Source organism: Mandrillus leucophaeus, unplaced genomic scaffold, assembly GCF_000951045.1.
Source record: "Mandrillus leucophaeus isolate KB7577 unplaced genomic scaffold, Mleu.le_1.0 Scaffold353, whole genome shotgun sequence".
In the NCBI taxonomy this organism is placed as follows: Eukaryota; Metazoa; Chordata; class Mammalia; order Primates; family Cercopithecidae; genus Mandrillus; species Mandrillus leucophaeus.
In genome coordinates this window covers 1,367,839-1,377,989 of record NW_012103732.1, presented here as the reverse complement: position 1 = coordinate 1,377,989, position 10,151 = coordinate 1,367,839, and the positions used below count along the sequence as shown (strand labels likewise).

The 10,151-nt window shown below is 43.1% G+C and overlaps 1 pseudogene across 1 annotated transcript in view; it reads left to right on the top strand.

The window, feature by feature from the left end:
- Positions 1-7,946: 7,946 nt before the first annotated feature.
- LOC105546287 overlaps positions 7,947-10,151 on the top strand; it is a 13,191-nt pseudogene continuing 10,986 nt past the window's right edge. Inside the window, exons 1-2 of the transcript XR_001007071.1 lie at positions 7,947-8,018; positions 8,092-8,226. The product of XR_001007071.1 is annotated as a putative uncharacterized protein encoded by LINC01554 (transcript). The remainder of the gene's footprint in view (positions 8,019-8,091; positions 8,227-10,151) is intronic.

The following is a 10,151-nucleotide window of genomic DNA, read 5'->3' as shown; positions in this document are numbered from 1 at the left end:
CGTTGACAGACATAGAGATTGAAATCATTCAGCCTTGTGGTCATGAGGCGTGCCAATGGCCTTCCCGAGTCCTTGGGGGGCTCCTGAGCAGTGTTCCAGGCACCCTTGTTTGTTCTTACCATTCTGTGATTTCAGGCGAACGTGCTGGAAAAGGGCTTCCTGAAGTAGAGGCCCACAGAGGGGACTATAGTGTGGTGGTCAAGAGCGTGGTTTCAGTCCCAGGCAGACCCAGTCCCAGTTCCTCGGCTGCCACTCACTGGCCACAGAATGCAAGGGAGTAACTTAATCTCTCCAGCCCCCAGTTTCCTCTTTGGTGAGGGTCATAGGACTTACTGCAGAGGAGAGGGGAGGAGTATTTGAGATGATATACTGATAATGTGTTTTCCACAGGGCCTGGCCTAGAGTAGGTGCTTAGTAAGTAGTAGCTGGCACTGCCAGTGCACAGGAGCAAGAGGGCCTGTGAGTTCCACTTCAGCCACAGAAGAGGAGGCAGAAATGCCAGGAAGGTTGAGAACTGGAAAAGGGCGATGATCAGGAATAATGACCCTAAGGAAGCAGGAAGACTTCCGAATCCTCGAACATTTCCCAGTCCCCAGTAAATCTCCAGTCCTGATGAAGACAAAAATCTTGTTTCTTGTTTTTGTGAGTGTCAGAAGTAGCTGGAAAGATGTGTCCTGTGCCTAGCCAAAGTTAGGAGAAGAGAAAACACCTAGGAACCAGAGGAGAAAAAAAAAAAAAAAAAAAAAAAAAAAAAAAAAAAAAAAAGCTGGAACCTGGGGCTTGGGGCTTGTAGAAAGGCAAAAAAAAAAAAAAAAAAAAAAAAAAAAATAGCTGACAGTCAGCCAAGACTCCAAGTGTGGCCCCAGGGGCTTGGCCAACAAGAAGCCTGTGGTAATTCCTGACACAGTAGTTCTGGGAAGTTGATTTACCCAATAACCCTCCCTGCATGGGCTCAGTTTAGTTTGTGGCTTACTATAAATAAACATTTGTTCAAGAACACAACTGAATGGGCAGGCTAGCTTGGCTAATAGTATCTATGATTTAGCTACTCTAGAGCCCTCCAAAGATATCAGGTGTGCCTTATCCATTAGCACAGCAAGGCACAGGGCTGAGCAGGTGAAGAGAGTACACAGCTGTGGTCTGACCTGCTCAATATCCCTTCTTCCTGAAACAGAACCTATCTTTTCTTCTTGGGGAGCCCTCTTAGCCCTCCCCTACTCTTAGCCCTTGGCTTAGGTTCCTCTTTTAAGACTCAGTTCTACCAGGAGGTAACCTCTGGTAAATTCTCAAACCCCGGGACACAATTTGAACCAATGAGATGCAATTCAATATGTGGAGCCCCTGGGCCAGAGCTGCTCTCTTGCTAGAGAACTTTGAGTTTGTACATCTGTAATTATTGGGGTTTTATCTTCTCTCCAAGACAGCCTCAGTAAGGATGAAGACAACAGGATAAAGCAGAACCAAGAGAGGGAGAGACACCATTTGAGCTCTCCTGACACCATTTGAGCTCCTCCTTCTCCAGGTGAGCATGAGCCAGTCCTGCATTTTTCCATTGCTTGGGCTTGTAAATTCTCTTTGTGCTTAAGTGGGTTTGAGGTGAGCATCTTTCACCTAAATACGTTGGGAAACTGAGAGGATACCTTCTGTTTTCTCTTCACCAGCAGAGTGGAAAAGCAACAGAGTCCTCCTTGTGATCTGAATTACAGATTTCGCAGAACTTTTCAAGGGTTAGCCTCTGTGTTGACTTTTGGTCTTCCCAACTCAGGTGCTTGACTCAAGCTCTAGTCTGAAATTAATTCCACATTTTGTAAAATAAGGAGGAAACAGAGTTGGTGAGGAAGCATCAATATTTTACAATAAGATTGATTTATATAAAATTTGCTAAAAATCTACCAATGTATCCACTGCTGAGCCTGGATTATCATCTCCAGCATGGAGTACTGTCTTTTTCTTAATTGCATGGGAGCCATTCTGAGAAACAGTAGTAAATAACTTTGTCAAAAGAGGGAGAAGAGTCATCTGGACAATGGAAATTAATATTCTATTACCTTTCAAGTTTGATGAGTATGGGTTTGGGGTTTAGTAAGTAGTAAATATGGTTTGCATGTCCGTGTCTCTGGCAAGAGGATATATATCTCTGAATAGAACCTGAGCAGCATATATAAACTGCCTTTAGGTTCATGTAGTTTGACAACTATATGCTTTTCTAACCTGTGGGTTAGATGCAGATGTGGTTCTTTCTTGTTCCCTGCAGACACCCTGGTCTCCGTGTTAGTCCATTTTCACACTGCTCTAAAGAATATCTGAGACCAGGTAATTTATTAAAAACAAAGAGGTTTAATTGACTCACAGTTCAGCATGGCTGGCAAGGTTGCAGGAAACTTACAATCATGGTGGAAGGCAAAGGGGGAAGCAAGGCATGTCTTACATGGCAGGAGGAGAGAGAGACAGCAAGTGAAGAGGACGTGCTACACTTTTAAACCATCAGATCTCCTGAGAACTCACTCACTAACACAAGAACAGCATGGGGGAAACCACCCCCATGATCCAATCACCTCCCACTGGTTCCTCCCTCAACACTTAGGGATTATAATTCAAGATGAGATTTGGGTGGGGACAGAAAGCCAAACCATATCACCCTTCTTCAACATATCCAAAATGTTCCTTACCTTTTCAGTTCAAGCCATGTGTGAGCTTGGGAAAGTTCTCAATGTGTTTCAGTGATGTTATCTGTAAAATGAGCAGCTTGGACTAGATCAGTGGTTCCAACTTTTTAAAAAAGGAGTAGAATTCTTTGTTCAAACAGAGCTTACACCGAACACCCATAAAGTAAACAGATAAAACTGGAGCTGTTGCAGTGTGGGTAGAACCTGGAAGCCTCCTTGGTTGGCCTTAAGGATGGCTCTTGAGGTATCTTTATAAGCCTTTAAGACTCAGATGAATGGCCAGGCCTGGTGGCTCATAACTGTAATTCCAGCACTTTGGGAGGCCAAGGAGGGCAGATGACCTGAGGTCAGGAGTTTGAGACTAGTCTGGCCAACTTGGTGAAACCCAGTCTTTACTAAAAATACAAAAATTAGCCAGGTGCGGTGGCAGGTGCCTGTAGTCCCAGCAACTTGGGAGGCTGAGGCAGGAGAATCTCTTGAACTCGGGAGGTAGAGGTTGCAGTGAGCTGAGATTGCACCACTGCGCTCCAGCCTGGGCAACAGAGAGAGTCTCCATTTCAAAAAAAAAAAAAGACTCAGATGAACATTTCAGACCAGATGTTCTCTAAGATCTTTTCCAGTTCCAAACATTGCAGTCCTGTTTTTGAGTGCCACATCTTCTGTGAAGTCTTTTTAATACCCTGGCTCATGCCGATTGCTTCTTTTTCTGTGCCACTTAGCGTTTGTGACTATGCACACACACTGCCCGTGTTTGTACACTGAACCACATATGGAGATTGTCTTTCTTTGAAGCTTGTACCTCTATGTGATTCTTTTGGGAACTGAATCAAAACTGACTAGTAAGTTACAGAATATAACTGAGAGAATTCCAGGAAATGGGAAGATAAAATTTGTTTACAGCCCAGGGAAGGGTCTGCCCTCCTGGGGCAAGTTGCTGTGCTGACAAATGGTGAGCTGCTAGCCCAGAGCAAATCAAATCTGGATAGATATGAAGCATGGGTACCAGGCACAGCTAGGCAGGCACAGACCAAAGGTCTCCATAATTGGTCTTTCTCCCAGATCTTTTTTTCCTGGTGCTTGTGTTGGCCAAGCTGTGGTAGTTGGAAGGCCATGGAAGATGTTTGCATAGCCTCACCTTTCAGCACCACTGGGCCAGCCACTGCAGTAGATGGTTAGGTTACTACTAAAGACACCATCGGGGGAAAACCCTGGGCTTGTCTCTACTACTCCACCTGCCTTAGTTATTTTCCTTCCACTGTGGGTCGAGTTCCTTTTCCTGAATAGCGAACTTTTTTACTGTCACTCTCACTCTGGAGTTCTGTGTAAACTTTAGGGCGCTTAGAAACATACCTCACACTGGATGTGATTTTTACAAGACCAGCCACGTTCAGTGGGACCTACCCTAGGACAGTATGTAGTGAACAGCTTCTGGAGGCTCAGGAAACGACATTATGGCTGGAGCACCACCTAGTGGCAGTGAAGAACAGTGCGTGTGGTGAACGAATGATTTTCCCAATGAAGTGTAAATGGGTAAATATTAAGTTAAATCGCTTTCAGGGATTCCCTTTCTCCAAAAACAATCCCATTTAAAATATGCTTTAAAGCAAAAACTATACTGGACATGATTTTTAGTCTTTTACTAATTATTCCAAAGATATCAGTGTCACCATAATGAAGACTAATTATTCTAGAGTTCTCAGTGATAAGATGCTTAATACTAGCCTATAAATGATTGCTATCATTTACAAGAGGAATTAGGAGAAAAAATGTGGCAAATTCAGTGGAAACTCACTTCTGAAAATTATTCAGGTTGCCACAGAACTTTTGGAATATTGAATCTCAGAATCCTTGTGTTGTGAAAAGTCTCAAGGATACACTAGTCCTGTGCTGAACATTTTCTTAGCCGTGGAACTCTTTCTTCTAATAAAATCTTATTCTGCCACCTGTATTACCTTCAAACCCTTAGAGCTGTCAACAAGGGAAGCCATGCAGTTGTCGATATGTTCAAATTTGATGTACATATGAGGTACAGCTTATGCTGTGGTCATACTGAGCTTTTCCACAAACCTACTAAAACACATACCAAAAAAAAAAAAAAAAAAAAACCACTAAAGGAGTCATCTTCAGAGGCAGTGCTTTTATGCCAATAGAACCACCACTGATCAAGACAATTTGGGGACTTCTCTTTTAAAATTGCCTTTGTATTGGTTTATACTGATGACATGAAAATCGTATTACATTACTTTGGGTCCTGCTTGTTTGGAACAAGAAACTGCATTACACAGCTCAGTCAATGTTCTTAATTATCAAATGTATCAGATAGCCTCTGTTTCTCAAAACTAAATCTCTCCAAAATGTAAGAAGATGATAGTCACGGATTTTGCAGTACATCTTTGTGCTTCTCAAACTCTGGGAGATGATTTACCCTTGAAAGAGCTCAAGGTAATGGTCTTTAAATGGTTTGCAGATACAAGGAGAGGCATAGACGGGCAAAGAAGTGCAATTCATTTTCTATTAGAAAATATGCCTCTAATTTCTAATTAGAAAAGTTTTCAAGTGATGTAGAAGGTAAGACTAGGGTGAGTGGGGGTAATGAGAATGAGAAAGTCTTTAACAGGGGGACTATTAAAAGACTCACTCCTTCAGGATGGCTTTGGTATAATGTGTGTGATTGTAGAGACAGACTTGGTTCCTATGAAACAGATGTAAAAAAAAAAAAGAGGCAAATATTCCTATTTTTTTCATAAAATATCCAGCATTTACAAAGCAGTTTGCAAAGGTTAAAGTCAGATCTCAAGTTAAACCTGGTGTGTAGTCATAGTACTAATCATGCACAATCCTCTTTGATCATTTAATTTACTTGAAATTGAAAGCAACTTTATAAGTATAATTTTAATAATGAATTATTTTAAACAGGCAACATATACATCAACAATTGGTTTCAAATCTGTGCTTGCTGGCTGAGAAGAGGGGTTAAGAGTGTGGGCTCTGACATCCCAGGATTGAATTCTAGCTTGACCTTCGGCAAATTACATATTTCAGTGCCTTAGTCTCCAGCTCTGGAAAATAAGGATGATAATAATTGCACGCCCTTAAAAATTTATTGTGAGGAATGTAAAATAACATTTTCTCCTTATGGGAGCATTTCTCAAGGATGGATCATAACTGACTACTGTGTTTCTCAAGGTTGGCTCCAAACCAGCAGAAGCTGAATAAAGGACCGTGAACTTGGAATAACTGTGGGACGCTAGGCTCTTACTGGTCTTAACTGAAGACTTGTTCCCAAACAGCGAGCAATGGGGTTTCTTTTTACCAACTCTATTTAGAACTTTAGATTCATTCTGTTCTTTCCAAAGTACTGGATTTCAACCCTTAATTATCAATAACCACATGAACCTACCCTGGCAAGCCCTTTAACAACTCTGAATTTTCCCTGTCAGTGAGCTACTGCTTAATTCAGTAAATTTCTCCCTAGCCTGTATTCCTGTGGCTAGCAGGTCAATCGACTCAGCTTTTATTTATTTTGAGACGGAGTCTTGCTCTGTCGTTCAGGCTGGAGTGCAGTAGCTTCATCTTAGCTCACTGCAACCTCTGCCTCCCGGGTTCAAGTGATTCTCCTGTCTCAGCCTCCTGGGTAACTGGGACTACAGACGATGTCCAGCTAATTTTTGTATTTTTAGTAGAGAGGGGGTTTCACCATGTTGGCCAGGCTGGTCTTGAACTCCTGACCTCAAGTGATCCACCTGCCTCGGTTTCCCCCTGGGATTATAGGCATGAGCCACTGCTCTGGCCTCAACTTTTAATTTTTATCTATCGATCTGGTCTATTATTACCTGCTGCTTACCTACCCATCCATCTATTCATCCATCCATCCATCCACCCATCCTTTTTTTGTTTATTAGCTCTGGTCTTTGTTTTATTTGTTGATAGGCCCAAGTAAATTAGTATGTGTAAAACTCATTTAAAATAGTGCTTAGCACATGATAAGCATAATATGTGATAGCCCTTATGATCTAGTAATTCACCAGTGTCTTGTGTGTATTAGAAGAACAATGTGTCTCTGAAATATTTGAATTGTATCTCTACAAAAGCATACGTAAGTGATAATATATAAATCTCAGTAACAGAATGTTTCTAACCCAAGTTTTAAGTAATGATATGTGTTCAGGAATATTTCATTTGGCTGGCATCTAGGGGAATGGTTGGAAAGATTTTGAGTTTCTCCAGTGAGAAAAAGGCTGGCATATTCAGGCCTAAGTTCAGAGTCAAAGTCTTTGAAGTTAATAAATAGTTTTTAATTTTGAAGAAAACAAAAACTATTTTCTTTTAGTTTGAATAAATACTACTTATTCTGAATCTCTCCAACGTATGAACTTTTTTTTTTTTTTTTTTTTTTGAAACAGAGTCTTGCTCTGTCACCCAGGCTGGAGTGCAATGGTGCGATCTTGGCTCACTATAACCTCCACCTCCCGGGTTCAAGCAATTCTCCTGCCTCTACCTCCCGAGTAGCTGGAATTACAGGCACCTGCCACCACGCCCAGCTAATTTTTGTATTTTTGTGTAAATGGGGGTTTCACCATGTTGGCCAGACTGGTCTTGACCCACCTGCCTTGGCCTCCCAAAATGCTGGGATTACAGGCATGAGTCACCATGTGCAGCCGAACTTACGAACTTTTGAAAATTATAACTCTGAGCTTTTTAAGGACACAGGGTTAAAAGGTGGTTTGCTGGCAAATGGGCATCAGCAAAGCCTGTTTTGAAAGCTCAGCATGTGCGCACACATGTGCACACATGCACTCAGCCTTGGCCTTGCACTGTAAATTTTTAGCAAAGTACACAAGTATGGGCTTTTGTTGCCAAGGAAATGGCTTTGTTTCTCTGAGGAAGGAGATATTGAGGACACTTCTCTGTAAGTGATCACCCAGCAAGGCCTTATTGCTTCCCAGACCTGCTGTTCTGTACAACGTGAAGCTCTTCGGTCCTTTCCGTGCCTATCTGGCCAGTCTTTGTTAGAGTGCAGCAGGCAAGACAGGCTTTTGCTGACATCTACCTTCCCTTTCTACTTGCCTAGGCAATTGTGGCTCGTGTTTGAACTGAACAATGAAGAAATATCTCAGGCAGTTTTGAGTCAGCCTTCAGGTTCCTCAGAAACTTTAAACACAGGAATGAATGCGGTCACTGAGGTCACTGAGGAACTCCAGATGCCCCTGCCTCATGCTTGTAGCATCAGCTTCTGGAGACCAAGGGTAGGACTATCAGGGGCTGCATGACGAAGATGATAGTGGGATCACTTAGAAAGAGCCAACAGTCCAGGCCATGATAAACTGGTACCCAGCTCTGCTTCACATGTAAGTTATTACTCTTCCAATTGTCCCTCTAGGTGAAATTAATTAAGCATTTATTCAGAATCTCCACTTCCTGCTAGTTGTCCATCTGGCGTGGCAGCAGCTCCTTCCTGCAAAGCAATGTTGAAGAAACTATGGAAGCAAGAAGGAAGCATGGATTCTAGAAACTGATGACAAACCACTTACCCCTATTGCTCTTCTTCCTAAAGCTAAAGGTAAATCCTGGCTGGAGTTGCAAATGAGAATGTTAGCAAATGGGAGTAGGAATGGTGGTTCTAATGCTTGGGGCTTTAGAACCACCTACCCTCCCTTATACTCCTTTCCTGATGCAGAGTGCCAGAGTAGCCAATACCCCCTTTCAACAGGAGCTCACAGGACAGAAGAAGTCAATACTTAAGTAGGACAATTGTATTAAAAGAAAGACCAAAACTGCACAAGACTATAATACATACCACCCAAAGCAAAAATATTAGAGCAGAATCACCAAGGATTTTTTTTTTTTTTTTTTTGTGAGATGGAGTCTTGCTCTGTCATTTAGGCTGGAGTGCAGTGGTGTGATCTCGGCTCACTGCAACCTCTGCCTCCTGGGTTCAAGCGATTCTCATGCCTCAGCCTCCTGGGTAGCTGGGATGATGTCCAGGTAATTTTTGTATTTTTAGTAGAGATGGGGCTTCACCATATCGGTCAGGCTGGTCTAGAACTCCTGACCTCAGGTGATCCACCCGCCTTGGCCTCCCAAAGTGCTGGGATTATAGGCATGAGCCACCATGTCCAGCCAGACAGACCAAGGATTTAAAATAAACATGAGATATTATATATACACTTGATAGCATGTGATCCATGGCAGCACCTCACCTGTAGCCCCTCTAATAAGAGTCTGTGGATTCTTACACATTTCAAACCCAGAGAACATATTTCCCTGACATGGCGTCTTACACATTTCTCATCTTTTCCCTTGGTTTATTTTTTAACCAGCTGGAAGTGATCTCTCTTGCTCTAAGTCAGGGTTCCCAACCTCAGATTAACATTTTGAGCCAGATAATTATTTATTTTGGGGAGCTGAGCTGTGCATCATAGGGCTTAGCAGCACACCTGACTTCTATCCACTGTATGTCAGTAAGACCCCTGCCTCCATTGTGACCACTGAAAATGTCTCCAGACGTTGTCAAAATCACTCCCTGGTTAAGAACCACTGCTTTAAGTGTACATCGTTCATTGTCTGTGTCACCCTAAGGTTTCTTCCAACCCAAGGACAGTGTATAGAACACATTTCCTATCTCTCCAGCTTGGAGTACAAAGTAAAGCCACGCTTTAAAACATATTCAAATAAAATAGCTCGAGCTCTCATATTACTGTCAAGAGAATGTCCTTCTTGCCTCTGCTGGAATCTCCCCAACTCTAGTGCTGAGTCTAAGGAACCCCAAAGCCACCTGGTCCAGGGAGCCCCATCTGTGCTGCTCTGGGGCTTTCGCTGCCTTGCAAGATGTGCTGTGGGTTGAAGGCAGACCCTGCTCCCTCCTGTGGTGGTTGAAGATTAGAGATGCTCCAGTCCTGAGGCTCCGGCCAATTGCCAGCAGCCTTTGCTTATGGCTGGGGGGCAGGAAAAGACGACCCTTCTCACCAACCTCAGCTGGGATCATTCTACACCACCACAAGTGAAGGTGCTGGTGTTACCGTCAGCATCTCTATGTTTGCACAGGCACACCCGTGTGCGTGTACACATACATGAACAGACATACAGAGCCATTGCCCCAGAGGGATTCCCCATAGTTCAAGGTGCCTGGGACAGGAGATTTTGTAGCCTGACGCATGCTGGGACAAGCCCACCTTGAGAAGGACATGTCCTTGGGGGTTGAACTTGCATCATTGTCTAGATTTCATCATCCCTCATGGGCCTTTCCCCTGGTGTGACTGCCAGTCTGCTGGGCGTGTAGGGCCCTGCTACTACCCACTGAGATGTTCTAATAACATTAAACTTCAAAAGGAAAGGGCCAGAGGTTCCATTTCTACACCTTCTAAGTAACCATATCTAGATGTATATTGGCAAACAGTCTTTGTCATCGCCTCTCCCCGCAATGTCCTGTTTTACTTTTCTATCAAAACCAACCTTAACTAGGAGGAACCCCTGGAGATACCTACT